This window comes from Terrapene carolina, unplaced genomic scaffold (genome assembly GCF_002925995.2).
Source record: "Terrapene carolina triunguis isolate 2854851 unplaced genomic scaffold, T_m_triunguis-2.0 Scaffold67, whole genome shotgun sequence".
NCBI lineage: Eukaryota > Metazoa > Chordata > Testudines > Emydidae > Terrapene > Terrapene triunguis.
The window spans coordinates 3,280,253-3,297,248 of record NW_020664418.1 but is presented as its reverse complement, the minus strand read 5'-3'; the positions used below and the strand labels follow the sequence as shown (position 1 = coordinate 3,297,248).

At 48.6% G+C, this 16,996-nt stretch overlaps 1 protein-coding gene across 1 annotated transcript in view; it reads left to right on the top strand.

Annotated features, from left to right (window-relative positions):
• Window positions 1-16,996, top strand: part of IFT140 (intraflagellar transport 140) — a 230,836-nt gene that overhangs the window by 131,265 nt on the left and 82,575 nt on the right. The gene's annotated exons all lie outside the window — the stretch shown is intronic.

Sequence of the window (16,996 nt, the reverse complement as noted above, 5' to 3'; positions counted from 1 at the left end):
TGTCACAGGAAGCCTAGGCCCTCCCACTCCACTGGGCTCCGACCCAGGGCCCTTTTAGCTACCAGTAACCTGTCAACCAAGACTACTTAAGGATGTCCTCCCTGGGCCTCTTCCTCTCGTCTCCCACTCTGGGGTCACCTCAGTCGAAGACCTTCACCTGATGGGAAAATCCAAAACCTAAGTAAGCCAGAGGGAATCGCCACTGTCCAGTGCCACAGGATACTTCCCTCTCCGCTTGTCTCTGTGGAGGGTCCTCCCTTTCCTCCCTGAGGGCCCCTTTGGGCAGCTGTGTCAGAGCCTTTAGGTTTCACTCTGCTCTGCTGTGCTTTGCTGGAACTGTGGGCTGCAGGTCTGCTCACCTTCAGTGCTGCTTGTCAATTTTGCTAATTCGCTACCTTTCAATTCCTTCAGCAGATGGAGCATTTGCTGCAGGTGTGGCGGGGCAGGGTTGGCTGAGCCCAAAATGAGCCCTTAAGCCCTTGTTGCTCAGTGTGGGGTTTGTACACCCCAGCACAGAGCCCTATTGTAAGCAGAGTCAGGATGAGCTCTACCCTGACATCTGGTGGTGAATTATGGCGAGTGTGGAAAAGAACTCCAGGGGCTGATCTTGTTTGCATAGGCACACCCACTCGCCTGGCATGAAACACAGCAACTGAAAGTGGTTACTTTGGCTGGTGTGGGATCCCCAGTTTCTCTATTACTGGGGCAGGAAGAATAAAGTTTTGTTACCCTGATTCTGTGAATCAAGGCCAGTGGAACTGTTGTATGACAGAAGGACTGAGTGGGTCCTTCACCATTACCTAAGTAGCACTTGCTTGACAAGGGGCATGGGTTACAAAACCCAGTGAATGGAGAGAGGATGGGGACAGGTATTTGTACCTGATGGTATGGGCCCCCTCTGAGGGTTTGAAACACCAATTGCACCGCCTCCTCTCTCCACTGTTGAATGTCAGAGCTAACTTTGATTCCCTTAGGAGTCTAGTTACAGGCTGCTGAGCTGAATTCACTTTGGGCCAATGGTGCACCTGCACTGGGGCTCCACTACTATACTATGAGCTGAAATCGCTAAGAGCTGAAATCACAAAAGAGCTGATGTTATTAAGAGCTGAGATCACTGAGTGCTGTGTTAACTAGTGGGGGAGCTTGAAGCTATATTGCTCAGCAGCTGGCGGAGCAATTTGTGGGGACGACTGGAGGAGCAGCGAGCGGTGCGGAGCCTTGCAGGGCCGGTTGGAGCGGCCCAAGGAACGGCGAGCAGAGCTGTTTGCGGGGACGGCTGGAACGGCTCACAGGTCGGTGAGCGGAGCAGTTTGTAGAGCGGAGCGGAGCAGCTTGTAGAGCGGAGCAGTTCGTGGGATGGCAGGAAAGTGGACTGGCTTGTGGTAAGGGCTGCGGTGGAACCCCCACGGAGAAACAGACGGCTGGCCAGCCTCGGATCACGTAAGGTGCCCCTTAACACCCTGCGTGCCCCCCCGTTTTTACTCTGGGGGCTGCACTGACCAGGGACAGAGACTTTGGGGGTTGTTGGACTTTTGGGACTTTGGGTGGTTGCTGGACCCAAGAGACTTTGGGGGTGTTGGACTTTTGGGACTTTGGGTGGTTGCTGGACCCAAGAGACTTTGGGGGTGTTGGACTTTGGGGACTCTGGGTGATTTTTGGGTTGCTGGATTCAAGAACCAAAGGGAAAGGACACAGCCCAATTTGCTGGGATGGGTTTTGCTCATGGTTTGTGTTATGAATCCTGTTTGTGGTGTTTTTCCAATTTTATGCTGATGTCGAAACCTGTTTACCTCATGTTATTAAACATTTTCTGCTACACTCAGACTCCGTGCTTGCGAGAGGGGAAGTATTGCCTCTTAGAGGTACCCAGGGGGGTGGTATGTAATTGTCCCAGGTCACTGGGTGGGGGCTCGAGCCGGTTTTGCATTGTGTTATTGAAACGGAACCCCTAGATACAGAACCCGGCCCTTGTTGCTGCCAACTTAGATGGGCAGAAGGGTTACACTATCATAACAAGGGCAAGGGCTACAAGTGCCGCCAGGGCCACTAGTCGGGCTCAGCCTTGCAGTCGGGTTTGTCCTGTTTCCCTCGAGGGAACAAACGGGCATTCTGAGGGTGCGCCTGAGGGCGACATGCCAGTCTGCAAACTGGATCCTCCCCCTCTTTGTTTTGCCAACCGCCTTTCTTGTTTCCTCCCTGCTTGGGCCACAATAACTACAGACCGGTGGGTCCTCAGCACTGTGGCAGTGGGGTATGCCCTGCGTTTATTTCTATCCTTCCCTCCCAGCCCCCTTCCCCATCCCTCTTCAGGGACCCTTCTCATGAGCAGCTGCTCGAACAGGAGGTACAGGCCCTTCTACAAGTTGGGGCTGTGGAGGAAGTCCCCGCGCATTGAAGGGGAAAAGAGTTCAATTCCCAGTATATTCTCATTCCGAAGGCCAAAGGCGGTCTCCACCCCATTCTAGACCTGTGGGACCTCAACAGATATCTCAAGAAGTTGAAGGTTTGCATGGTTTCCCTAGCCTCCATTACCCCTTCCCTAGATCCAGGAGACTGGTATGCCACCCTCGATTTGAAGGACGCCTATTTTCATATATCAATATTCCAAGGGCACAGACATTTTCTGCATTTCCAGGTGGGGACCACTCACTACCAGTTTATGGTGCTCCCCTTTGGCCTTGCAACAGCATCAAGGGTGTTCACCAAATGCATGTCAGTGGTGGCCGCTTACCGCAAATGTCGGGGTACACAGATCTACCCGTACCTCGAAGACTGTCATAAATATAAAGGAAAGGGTAACCACCTTTCTGTATACAGTACTATAAAATCCCTCCTGGTCAGAGGCACAAAATCCTTTTACCTGTAAAGGGTTAAGAAGCTCAGTCAACCTATCTGGCACCTGACCAAAAGGACCAATAAGGGGACAAGATACTTTCAAATCTGGGGAGGGGGAAAAGGCTTTGTTTTGTCTGTTCTTTGTTCTGTCTGTTCTTTGTGCTTGCTGGAGACAGATCAAGAAGGCAAGCAATCCAACTCAATTAGAATTAGGAAGTAATAATAAGGAAATGCATTAGCTTACATTTATTTTGGCTTGTGATTTTCCTTGTCTAGAGGGAGGTTTATCCCTGGATTTGTAACTTTAAGGTTTTTGCCTAGAGGGGAGATCCTCTATGTTCTTGAGTCTTTTGTTATTCTGTAAAGTACTTACCATCCTGATTTTACAGGGGTAATTCTTTTACCTTTTATTTAATTAAAATTCTTCTTTTAAGAACCTGATTTTTTTTCATTGTTTTAAGATCCAAGGGTTTGGGTCTGTGTTCACCTGTACCAATTGGTGAGGATATATTCTCAAGCCTCCCCAGGAAAGGGAGTGTAGGGGTTTGGGGGGATTATTCTCAAGCCTGCCCAGGAAAAGGGATGTAGGGGCTTGGGGGGATATTTGGGGAAGGTAGGGCTCCAAGTGGCCCTCCCTAAATGTTTGTTTAAATCACTTGGTGGTGGCAGCGTTACCTAATCCAAGGTACAAGGAAGGATTTGTGCCTTGGGGAGTTTTTAACCTAAACTGGTAGAAATAAGCTTAGGGGGTCATTCATGCGGGTCCCCACGTCTGTACCCTACAGTTCAGAGTGGGGAGGGAACCCTGACAAAGACTGGCTCGTCAAGGGCCACTCCAGGTCCCAAGTCCATTGCAGTGTCAAAGTGCTGCAGGACTTGTGCCGAGCTCTGGGCCTGTTGATAAACAAGCAAAAGTCAATGGTAGTTCCGGTCCAGAGGATAGAGTTGATCGGCACGGTGCTAGACTCTACCGAAGCCAGGGTGTTTCTACTACAGGACAGGTTCAATTCAATGTCAAAGCTAATTGCTAACCTCTTCGTGCACCCAATCACCACAGCCAGAGTCTGTCTCAGGCTGCTAGGCCACATGGCAATGTGCACCTGCGTGGTCCGCAAGGCTCAAAATGCGGCCCCTCCTGCTGTGGCTGGCAATGGCCTATTCCCCGTCCAGAAATCACCTGGACAGGGTTGTCGCGATCCTGTGCAGCGTACTCACCTCCCTAAAGTGGTGGTTCAACCCCAGGAGGGTGATGGCAGGGGTGCTGTTCACGAATCCTCGACCCTCGATCTTGCTGATATCAGATGCCTCAGACCTTGGATGGGGGGCATATATTGGGACAATGTGGAAACCTGGTCCCCGCTGGAGGGTGCGCTGCACATAAATGTCAAAGAGCTCAGTGTCATCCGCCTAGCTTGCAGGGTCTTCCTCCCAAAGTTGTTGGGTCAAGCGGTGCGAGTCCTGACAGACAACACGGCCTCTATGTTCTATGTGAAGAGGCAAGAGGGAGCGTGGGCATCGACTCTTTGTCAGGAAGCCATCCATCTGTGGGATTTCTGTATCCAGCATGGAATCCACATGGAAGCGGCACATCTCCCTGGTGTTCACAGCACGCTGGTGGATCGCCTCAGCAAGTCTTTTTGCTCTCACCACAAGTGGGAGCTCCATCCTGAGGTCGCCAGGATGCTCTTCTGCAGGTGGGGAACTCCCTGAGTGGATCTGTTCGCCACCAAACAAAACAGGAAATGTCGGCATTTCTGCTCCCTGAAGGGTCTAGGCTATGCATTTCAGATACATTTCTCCTGTCATGGGTGAGCGATCTACTCTATGCTTTCCCGCCGATCCCTCTTATCAGCAGAGCCTTGTCAAAGATCAAAAGGGACAAGGCTCGTGTCATCATGGTCTCCCTGGCGTGGCTTCGCCAACACTTGCTCATGGACCTAGGTGTGGCCACCCCGTGGCCACTGCCCAAATGCCCGGATCTCCTATCCCAGGACCATGGTTGGCTCCTGCACCCGAATCTCGCCCCACTTCATCTCACAGCTTGGCTGCTGCGTGACTAAACCCAGAGGAGCAGACTTACTCCAGTCAGGTGTGGCAAATTCTCTTGGAAAGTAGGAAACCCTCAACTAGAGCTACGTACCTGGCTAAGTGGAAGTGGTTCTCCAGCTGTGCGGCGGAGCATAGTATCTGCCCAACCCAGTCGTCTCTCCAATCCATCCTGGATTATCTGCTTCAGTTGAAGAATCAGGGACTCACTTTCTCCTCCATCAAGGTCCACTTGGCAGCCATATCGGCATTCCACCCGCATATTCAAGGTCAGTTGGTGTTTTCACATGACATGACATGACAGTGAAGTTCCTGAAGGGCCTGGAAAGGCTCTTCCCGCTGAACAGGGACCCAGTTCCCCAGTGATATCTCAACCTGGTCCTCTTGAGGCTCACCGGGCTGCCCTTTGAGCCTTTGGCCTCATGCTTCCTCTCTCATCTCTCGTGGAAGGTGGCTTTCCTAGTGGCCATTACCTCAGCGAGGAGGGTCTCCGAACTGCGGGCCGTCACTTCGGAGCCACCATATACTGTTTTTTACAAAGACAAGGTCCACCTGCAGCCCCATCCGGCTTTTCTGCCCAAGGCGGTATCCTCCTTCCATGTCAACCAGGACATCTTCCTCCCGGTGTTCTGTCCTAAACTACACTCCTCCAGTGAGGAGAGGCGGCTACATGCTTTGGATGTTCGGCGTGCTCTGGCTTTCTATTTGGAACGCACCAGACCTTTCTGCAGATTGGCTGAACTCTTCATAGCAACAGCGGAAAGAACGAAGAGCATTCCTGTGTCCTCTCAGAGGATCTCAAACTGGATCACCTCTTGCATCCATACCTGCTATGAGCTGGCTCAGGCCCAGCCGCCATCAATTTATGAAAGCCCACTCGACCAGAACGCAAGCGTCCTCAGTGGCCTTCCTAGCCCATGTCCCTATTCAGGACATCTGCAGGGCCATGACATGGTCTTCGGGGCACACGTTTACCACGCATTACGCCATCACCCAGTAGGCCAGAGATGACGCTGGGTTCAGCAGGGCTGTGTTGCAGTCTACATGTCCGTGAATTCCTACCTGCCTCCGGTGGTACTGCTTAGGAGTCACCTAGAATGGAATGGACATGAACAAGCACTCAAAGAAGAAAAGACAGTTACCTTTTTTTGTAACTGATGTTCTTTGAGATGTGTTGCTCATGTCCATTCCATGACCTGCCCTACTTCCCCACTGTTGGAGTTTACGGCAAAAAGGAGGGTTGGGGGAAGCTGGCGGTGCCCCTTATACAGCGGCATATGCGTGCCACTCCAGAGTGTGCCTGAGCCGGTCGCCTACGGATCCCACTGAGGGAAAAACATCTGGCACCGGTGCATGTGGTGAGCACACACACCTAGAACGGAATGGACATGAGGAACACATCTTGAACACCAGTTACGAAAAGAGGTAACTGTCTTTTCCTTCTTACCGCCCGTGATGGCTGTTGGAACTCCCTGCTTTGCCTTGGCAAAATTCTTGTCGTGGTTCTTATACAGTTTGTTTGTTGGTTAGAATAGTTTTTAGTAAGTTTTAGTGTGATAGAGTTAAGACATCTCTCCACGACTGGTGAGGTGCCCCCCGCCTTGGTCTCTGGGGTTTAAGCCTTGTTCTTCCTGTGACAAACCTGTGTCCACCAGTGACCCTCACTTGAGCTGTCTCGAGTGTTTGGAAGAGGCCCACAGGAATGATCGCTGATAGATCTGTCGGGAGTTTTAACCGTTGTGACAGACCAAGACCAGTGGGGTACAGGAGTCCGGTAGAGGGCAAATATACTGGTCACTGGATGAGTAGTTTTCTGCTCCCTGAGTGACCAGAGCAGGGGCTGCATTATCCTATCTCCTAGAACTGGAAGGGACCTTGAAAGGTCATCGAGTCCAGCCCCTTGCCTTCACTAGCAGGACCAAGTACTGATTTTTTGCCCCAGATCCCTAAGTGGCCCCCTCAAGGATTGAACTCACAACCCTGGGTTTAGCAGGCCAATGCTCAAACCACTGACCTAGAGTAATCAGGAACCTGCTAGAACCAGTTAAGGCAGGCAGGCTAATTAGGACACCTGGAGCCAATTAAGAAGAAGCTTCTACAATCAATTAAGGCAGGCTAATCAGGGCACCTGGGTTTTAAAAAGGAGCTCACTTCAGTTTGTGGTGGGAGTGTGAGGAGCTGGGAGCAAGAGGCGCAAGGAGCTGAGAGTGAGAGGGTGTGCTGCTGGAGGACTGAGGGCTGGTCTATACTTAGCCGCTAGTTCGGCGGCTGGGGATCGAACTTCCGGGTTCGATTTATCGCGTCTGGTCTGGACGCGATAAGTCGAACCAGGAAGTGCTCGCCGTCGACTGCGGTACTCCATCTCAACGAGAGGAGTACCGCGGAGTCGACGGGGGAGCCTGCCTGCCCCGTGTGGACCGCGTCTGAACCGCGGTAAGTTCGAAGTAAGGTATGTCGACTTCAGCTACGTTATTCATGTAGCTGAAGTTGCGTACCTTACTTCGACTTGGGGGGTTAGTGTAGACCAGGCCTGAGAAGCACAAGCGTTATCAGACACCAGGAGGAAGGTCCTGTGGTGAGAATAAGGAAGGTGTTTGGAGGAGGCCATGGGGAAGTAGCCCAGGGAGTTGTAGCTGTCATGCAGCTGTTACAGGAAGCACTATAGACAGCTGCAGTCCACGAGGCCCTGGGCTGGAACCCGGAGTAGAGGGTGGGCCCGGGTTCCCCCCAAACCTCCCAATTGACCTGGACTGTGGGTTCTCCCAGAGGGGAAGGTCTCTGGGCTGTTCCCCAACCCACATGATGAATCTCTGAGGCAAGAAAATCTGCCAATAAGCTCAGGACCCACCAAGATAGAGGAGGAACTTGTCACACCGTGCACCCAAAAAGACAGGACATCGAGACTAAAGAAACTCTTGATGGAGGTAGCACTCAGACCTGCCTCGGAGCTAAGATCTGACTTGGTGCTGCATACATTGTCATTGGTCTGCAGTGCGCCTCCCACTGGTAGAGGCTCTCAGCACTGTTCCTCCTCACCAGTGCCCAAGAAGAAACATCATAGGCACCATGAAAAGAGCTGCTCTCCAGCACCAGGAGGAGATAGGCGAAGAGATTGGGATAGAGCAAGACCCGTGCTGGACCGCTCTCCCTCTCTGGCACCGCGGCAGACACTACCACTGACAGCTTTGCTGGCACTGCAGACCCCACAAAGGGAAGCGCAACCTCCTATCTGGCAACGTACCCATCATTTTGCAGTACCATCTACCCTGGAAGCATACATGTCAGCTAGAGACTTACTGGCTCTGCCGGTACTGGGATCACCTGGTGGACAAGACTCAGCACTGCCAGCGCTGCTTGGCGGCACAGAGGCCTCCACCAGCTCCAGGCCAGTACCAATACCACTCTCCAGGATCCTCTGGTTCCCCGGTGCTGGGAGGGTCAGTGCTGCCTTGGTCACCTCGATCTTCCTCCACCACCTCCTCCTGGTCATATTTGGTGTCCTGATTTTTGCACCACTGAGACAGGCGAGATTGCACATGCCACTCCCCGCAACCTTTGCTGACCTTCGGAGTTCTGGGCGCGATGATGCCCCAGAACACTTGGCCCATGCAGTGGCCCTTCTGGAACCCTTGGGGGGTTTCCTACGGGTCAGGACACCAGCTCACGGTGTTCCTACTCGGTGGCCTTGGAGAGTAGGGCGCCACCAATACTGCACCGAGAAACCCTGGATCTGAACACTGGTGCCGATGCAGGGGCTGGCCACGGTCCGGAGCCTGGCATCTAACAGGGTGCACAACCTGGTGTGCAACCAGGTACCAAAGCCGGTATCAGTCAGCGGGAGCGGGTTCCCTGCGGAGAGGACGCATTGGAGGCTGTGACAACTTTGCACAGCTCTTCCTCCTCTTTGCCAGATGAGGAGCTGATGACAAAGGGGCCCACCAGGATTTATTAAAGTGGGTGGTGTCCAACCTGGGCTTGCAGGCTGAAGTCGTCAATTAGCCAACCCATGGCTTCTTGGACTTCTTGGCAGCAACAGCTCCCGCAAAGGTTGGTCTCCCCCAGCATGAGGTGATTATGGAGTCTGTTAAGGCTCTTTGTCAGAACCCAGCCTCCCTCCTGCCCACAGCCAAAAGAACGGAGTGGAAGTACTTTGTACATGCTAAAGGCTGTGAATTTTTATTTTCACACCCTACCCCTGGGTCACTCATGGTAGCGGCTGCCAATGAGAAGTATCGCCAAGGCCAGGTGGGGTCAACACTGAAAGCAAAAGAACTTAAAAAGTTGGGCCTGCTTGGGAGGAAAGCCTGCTCAACGGGCAGGCTTCAACTTTGCATAGCGAACCGGCAAACATTGCTGTGTTGCTATGATTTTAACACGTGGGAAGCAATGAATAGATTTAAATATAGGCCTCTCCAGAATAGCCAGCAGGAGTTCTTGACCCTCACGTAGGAGGGCAAGACAGTGGCCAGAGCCTCTCTGCAGGCAGCCCTGGATGCTGCAGATTCTGTGGCCAGATTGATGGCTACAGCCATCACCATGCACAGACGCTACTGGTTGCAGGCATCAGGGTTCCTGCAGGAAGTTCAACAGCCATTATGAGACCTGCCATTTGAGGGACCTGTGATGGGTTGGGTCACAGTAACTCCCTCAAGACTGTCACTCGATGTGCTGGGATACCACTGAGAGCAAACCCCACTGCCAGAGGTGGCTTTCCTCCACTCCCGTCTTGCTGAGCTCGACACACCAGTCGGCTACAGCACAGACCAAGAGGTTGGGCCACGCCCCCTGCAGTTCACAGAATTTAGGGGACTGCTCAGGTAACAGGGACTTCCCCAGCTCCCAGTATTCAGTCTTTCCCCAAATGAATCCATTTTACTCTGTATAAAGCTTATACAGGGTAAACTCATAAATTGTCCGCCCTCTATAACACTGATAGAGAGATATGCACTGATCGAGAGATATGTTTGCTCCCCCAGGTATTAATTACTTACTCTGGGTTAATTAATAAGCAAAAGTGATTTTATTAAGTATAAAAAGTAGGACTTAAGTGGTTTCAAGTAATAACAGACAGAACAATGTAAGTTACCAAGCAAAATCAAACAAAACACGCAAGTCTAAGCCTAATACAGTAGGAAACTGAATACCGGTAAATCTCACCCTCAGAGATGTCCCAATAAGCTTCTTTCACAGACTAGACTCCTTCCTAGGCTGGGCCCAATCCTTTTCAGACCAACGTTGTGGCTTATGGCCTGGGTCCAGCAATCACTCACCCCACCCCACCCCACCCCACTTGTAGTTACAGGCCTTTGTTCCAGTTTCTTTCAGGCATCTCTTTGGAGTGGAGAGGTCATTTCTTGAGCCAGCTGAAGACAAAATGAAGAGGCTTCCAAGGCCTTTTATATTCTCTCTCTCTTGTGGGCGGAAACCCCTTTGTTCTTCTGTGCAAAATCACAGCAACAAGATGGAGTTTGTAGCCACCTGGGCAAGTCACATGTCCATGAATGATTCAGCTTTTTGCAGACTGACGCCATTGTTTATATGTTAGTTTGAACGTTCCCAGGGAAGCTCAGATGTGGATTGGCGTCTCCCAAAGTCCATTGTCAGTTAAGTGTTTCTTTATTGGGCACTTACTCAGAATAGTCCTTTCCCAAGAAGCTGACCAAATGCTTCACTGATGCTACTTAGAATCAAACATATTGAGATGCAAGTACATAGCCAATATTCAGAACTTCAAATACAAAAATGATACACACATACAGACAGCATAACCATAACCAGCAAGTTACAACCTTTTCATAGACACCTTACTTGACCTCCTCTGTACAAGATTTGGTGCAACTATAGGACCTTGGTTGCAACCATCATCTATTTTCATGTCAATAACGTCACAGGACCCTTGATCTTTTCAGAGCAAACAGATGCCAGGCTGCATGGCCTAAAAGACTCCAGGGCGACATTACAGTCCCTGGGGCTGCATACTCTGGCACAGCCCAAGAGATTGTATAGGCCAAAACAATATCGGCATTTTTATCCCCAACCACCCTGGCATGACCAGAGGAGGAGAAGAAACAATGGGTTTGGGCGTAGTAGGCCACCTCCACCCTCCTCCACAGTGCCTTCACAGTTAGCTCTGTGTCATTCTGATGAGGTGCTCGAGGGTGACCTATCAATCCCTTTAATCAAGGATCCAGTCATCCCTATCTTTTCCATCCGCATTTCCCATTTCCTCAAAACTTGGGAACAGGTTACTTCAGATCGCTGGGTCTTAAACACAGTGGAGTTTAGATATTCCCTCTAGTTTATTTCTACCCCACCTTTCCACCTACCTTCTCCGTCCCTCTTCAGGGACCCTTCTCATGAGCTTCTGTTAGAGCAAGAAGTGCAATCCCTTCTCCAGATGGGAGCTGTGGAAGATGTTCCACTATAGCTAAGGGGAAAAGTGTTCTAGTCCCGCTATTTCCTGATCCCCAAAGCCAAGGGAGGTCTTGGACCAATCCTTGACCTGCGTTGGCTCAACTCCTATCTCAAAAAGTTTAAGTTCCTCTTGGTCTCCTTGGCGTACATCATCCCGTCACTGGATCCAGGGGATAGGTATACTGCCCTTGACTCGAAGGATACATACTTTCATATGCTGATTTTTTTCCAAGGCCACAGAAGATTTCTGAGGTTTGTGGTGAACCAAGGGCATTAACAGTTTGCAGACCTGCCATTCAATCTATCAGCCATTCAGTGAGTCTTCACCAAGTTTATGGCAGTGGTAGCGGTATTTCTGAAGAGAAGAGGAGTCCACATGTTCCTGTACCTTGACGACTAGCTCATTATGGGCTGGTCTCGAGTGCAAGTGGAGTCCGACATCGTCCTCATACAATTGATCTTCCGGGCCTTAGGTCATCTAATAAATGTGCAGAAGTCGACCCTGACGTGTTCAAAGAATTGAATTCATTGGAGCGGTTCTCGATTTGATGTTGGCAAATGCCAGTCTTCTGGAGGACCTCTTTCGGGCTATCTCGATGATAATAAGCTCCCTACAGTCATAACACTTCTCTACAGTCAAAATGCTTCTGAAATAAATGTAGTCAAACTTTACTAATTCTGGGTCACTGAGAACGAAAATGATGCTTAAAATTGTTGATTGGCTCTAGTTTTCAAGATATGCTATTGGGTCAGTATATACGACCCTTGACTTGGGAATGGCGGAGGATAAGTGAGTTATAAAGGGAAGGGATCTCAATTTAAACCAGAAATGACTAAAATACATCTTTGACTGGATCTATGAATAAATCTATGACTGGGTTTGGACAGTACTTGCTTTTTAGGCAAAACAATGAATGATGCAATCTGAAGCTGGTATTGCGTCATACATGATATGAATTGCATCATGTTATTCCTAGAAGTCATGGATGATGCAATCATAACGAAGCTTACATCACTCTGCTGAACAAATTGCCCTATATCAGCTCTAGAAATCATACAGTGTCGTGCTCTTTTATTTGTCAGTGTTTGATTTCTGTTTAGCCAAAGTGAGCAGAGATGCCTCGTACTTGTGTGAACAGTGCAGATAACTTCTGCTGTGTTTGTGGTGAAGTGACTTTTGCATCACAAAAGCGCAGTATAACCACTATGGTTAAGAAAGCCTATCACCTTTATTTTGGCTGCAAAATTGGAGATCAGGACAAGAGGTGAGCCCCACACACATGCTGCAACACTTGTGCAACAAATCTTCGCCAGTGGTTGAACAGGAAAAGGAAATCTCTGCCTTTTGCAGTGCCAATGATTTGGAGAGAGCCAACAGATCATATCAGCAATTGTTACTTCTGCATGGTGCCTCCAGTTGGGAAAGGTGTGTCAAAGAAGAAAAAGTGGACTGTGCATTATCCAAACATTCCAGCAGCTATACGTCCAGTACCCCACGGAGAAGGACTGCCGGTTCCTGATGCACCAGAATCATTCTCACTTGAGTCAGACGAGGAAGAGGATGAAACTTCTGGTCCTGAACCATCAATGTCACAGGACCCACATTTTCTCCCATCCTCCTCCTCTGAACCACACCTCATGACACAAGGTGAACTGAATGACCTTGTCAAGGATTTGGAACTACCCAAGAGTAAGGCAGAGCTGTTGGGCTCCAGACTACAGCAGTGGAATCTCCTGGCAGGTGATGTTAGGGTTTCCATGTTCCGTGACCGTCAAAAGGATCTTATCCCATTCTTCTTCATGGAAGGTGATCTTGTAGCCTGCAACAACATCGATGGTGTGATGGCAACCCTCAACATCGTTCACGATCCAGATGAGTGGAGACTGTTCATTGATTCATCGAAGACGAGTCTTAAAGCTGTTTTACTGCATAACGGCAATGTTTTTGCCATCAATTCCAGTTGGTCATGCAGTCCATATGAAGGAAACCTATGACAACATGAAACAACTTTTGAGGTGCATAAACTATGACCAACATCAGTGGCAGCTTTGTGGCGATTTGAAGGTTGTTGCTCTCTTGCTTGGTCTGCAGACTGGATACACAAAGTACTGCTGTTTTCTCTGCGAATGGGATAGTCGTGCAAGAGATTCCCACTACATCAAGAAAGATTGGCCACTCCGACAGTCATTGGAGCCTGGGAGGAAAAGTGTTCAGCATCCACCACTTGTTGAATCAAGGAAGATTTTGTTACCACCCTTACACATCAAGCTGGGTCTGATGAAGAACTTTGTCAAGGCCATTGACAAAACACAAGCAGCTTTCAAGTACCTCCGTGGAAAATTTCCAAGGTTAAGTGAAGCTAAGATAAAGGAAGGTGTCTTTGTTGGTCCTCAGATTCGTGAACTTCTTCGAGATGATGCATTTGACCATGCACTGAGTGGTAAGGAAAAGACGGCATGGAAAGCCTTCCAGTTAGTGGCAATAAATTTTCTCTGAAACAACAAGGCAAACAACTACAGGTTGTTGGTGGAAAACCTCCTCAAGACATACAAAAGCCTTGGTTGCAACATGTCACTAAAGATACATTTTTTGCACTCTCATCTAGATTTTTTTCCACCGAACTGCGGAGCAGTGAGCGACGAGCACGGCGAGCGATTTCACCAGGACATTGCAACAATGGAGAAATGCTATCAGGGCAAATGGAGCCCATCAATGCTTGCAGACTATTGCTGGACAGTGACAAGAGATGCTCCATTTAATGAATACAAGAGACAAGCCAAGAAGCGCCGAGTAGACACTGAATAGGACTAAACTATGTACAGAATAGTTTTTTGCCTTTTGTTTCATAATAAATTTTATTTATATAACCCTTTTGCTGATTTTTAAAGTGTTACATAAACAGGACAGGTGAAATATTATCATGTAAAGCAACCATAAACACATGAAAAGACCTAGGTTTACAATTTATGATTAAAACTCTACTATCTACACAATATACATAGACATAAAATGTAAAAACTTAAATACCTTAGAAACAGTAGCCAATCAGTTGTTTTAATTGTCATATTTGAATTCAGCACATCAAAATACATAATAAATAGCACATTTTATCTCTGAAGCAGACGACTTCTCAAAAATTGTAGACCAGTGTAATCGATCACAACTGTCAGGCATTGCTTGAGCCTACTCGGCCATATGACTTCGTGCACTTACCTAGTTCAATATGCGAGGCTGAAACACAGATCTCTCCAAGCCTGGCTGGCCACGGTGTACTCCCCTTCCAGACATCACCTTAACAGGGCTCTCATGGTGCCTTCTCAAATCCTTGACTCCTTGACATGGGGTTGCACTGCTGGATGGTCTGCAAGGGGGTTCCCTTCGCAAGACCCCAAACCGTCTGTACATCTGGTCTCTAATGCCTCTGCACTGGGATGGGGAGCCCACTTGGGACAACTCAGGACTCGAGGTCTGTGGTCCAGTCAGGAGCTTTCACTCCATATCAATATCGGGGAACTCAGGGCAGTCCGACTGGCTTGCCAGGCATTCTTGCCCCACATCATGAACAGGACAGTTTCAGTTCTCACGGACAATACATCAGCCATGTATTACTTGTATTACAAGCAGGGTGGGGCCGAGTCCCATTTATTAGTATGTTTGGCTAGTGTAATAAATAGTGTGACCAGATGTCCCGATTTTTATGGGGACAGTCCCGATATTTGGGACTTTTTCTTATATATGCACCTATTACCCCCCCAGCCCTGTCCCAATTTTTCACATATGCTATCTGGTCACCCTAGTAATAAATAAAGCGGGGGGATAGCTCTCTTTGATCGACACCCAGCCAGCCAGTTAGCTGTAAAATACCTCTTGGTAGCTGTTCCTTTACAGGTAAAGCAAGTAAAGGTTAAAAAGTCCCCCAGGTAAAGAAAAAAAGTGGGCACCTGACCAAAAGAGCCAATGGGAAGATAGAACTTTTTAAAATTGGAAAAGAAACTTTCCCTTTGTCTGTTCTCTCTGGGCTGAAGGGCCAGAGCAGCCATGCTATAAGCAGCTAAGCCAGGTATGATTATAAGTCATCAGATCATGCCTAGAACTACTTATCTGAACTCCAGTGTGTAAGTAGATCAGAATGTTTAGCTAGATGTGATTAGGGTTATTGCTTATTGGCTTGTGGACTCTTCTGTGATAACCCCAGATGCTTTTGTTTGCTTGTAACCCTTAAGTTGAACCCCAAGAAAGCTATTTTGGGTGCTTGATTTTTGGAATTGCTCTTTTAAAATCTTAGCAAAAGCCTAAGTTCCAGATGTATTTGTGACGGTGCACCCCATAAGGCTTCATGGAAATATGCTTGTGAATGTATATATATGACATAACTGGAATATGATTTATGCTACATATGCCATGTAACATATCTCTGTAAAGGTTATGATCTACTGAATCTATTCATCCTATTTGCATGCATGTGCCATTGTTGTATTCGAAGTTATGAATATTGGCTGTGTACTTGCTTGATTTCTAAGTAGCCTTAGTAAAGCATTTGGTCAGTTTCATGAGAAAGGAGTGTGCAAATTAAGTGCCCAATCAAGAAACACTTAAAGGACAATGAATCCTGGAAAGCTCCAATCCACATAAGAAGTCTATCTGAGGACGTTCAGGGTAGCATGTAAACAATGGCTGCTACCTGTAAAAACTGAGTCATGCATGGACATGTGACTTGCCCATGTGACTCCAAAATTCAATCTTGGAGCTGGACTTTGCATAGGAGAGAGGAGGGGGACTCCACCCACAAGAGAAAGTCTATTTAAACCCCTGGGAGACCTCTCCATTTGGTCTTCAGCTGGCTAAAGAGATATCCTCCCCACCCCCAAGGATACCTGAAAGAGACTGGAACAAAGGACAGTAACTACAGGGGGTGTGAGTGATTGCTGGACCCAGACTAGAAGGAGACTAGTCTGTAAAAGGAAGCTTACTGGAATTCCTCTGAGGGTGAGGTTTTTGTCTGTATTCAGTCTTCTTACCGTATTAGACATAGACTTGCGCATTTTATTTTGCGTGGTAATTCACTTTGTTCTGTCTGTTACTACTTGGAACCACTTAAATCCTACTTTCTGTATTTAATAAAATCACTTTTTACTTATTAATTAACCCAGAGTATGCATTAATGCCTGGGGGGGGGGGCGCAAACAGCTGTGCATGTCTCTCTATCAGTGTTATAGAGGGCGAACAATTTATGAGTTAAACGAATTTATTTGGGGTTTGGACCCCATTGGGAGTTGGACATCTGAGTGTTAAAGACAGGAACACTTCTCAAGTTGCTTTCAGTTAAATCTGCAGCTTTGGGGCACGTGGTTCAGACCCTGGGTCTGTGTTGGAGCAGACTGGCATGTCTGGCTCAACAAGACAGGGCGCTGGAGTCCCAAGCTGGCAGGGAAAGCAGGGGCAGAAGTAGTCTTGGCACATCAGTTGGCAGCCCCAAGGGGCTTTCTGTGATCCAACCCGTGACAGTATTTTCTTTCTTTTTGTTTTTAGTAAAATTTACCTTTTTTAAGAACAGGATTGGATTTTTGGTGTCCTAAGAGGTTTGTGCATGTTGTTTGATTAGCTGGTAGCTGCAGCTAATTTCCTTTGTTTCCTTTTTCAGCTCTTCCCCGGAGTGTGTGTGTGTGTGTGTGTGTGTGTGTGTGTGTGTGTGTGTGTGTG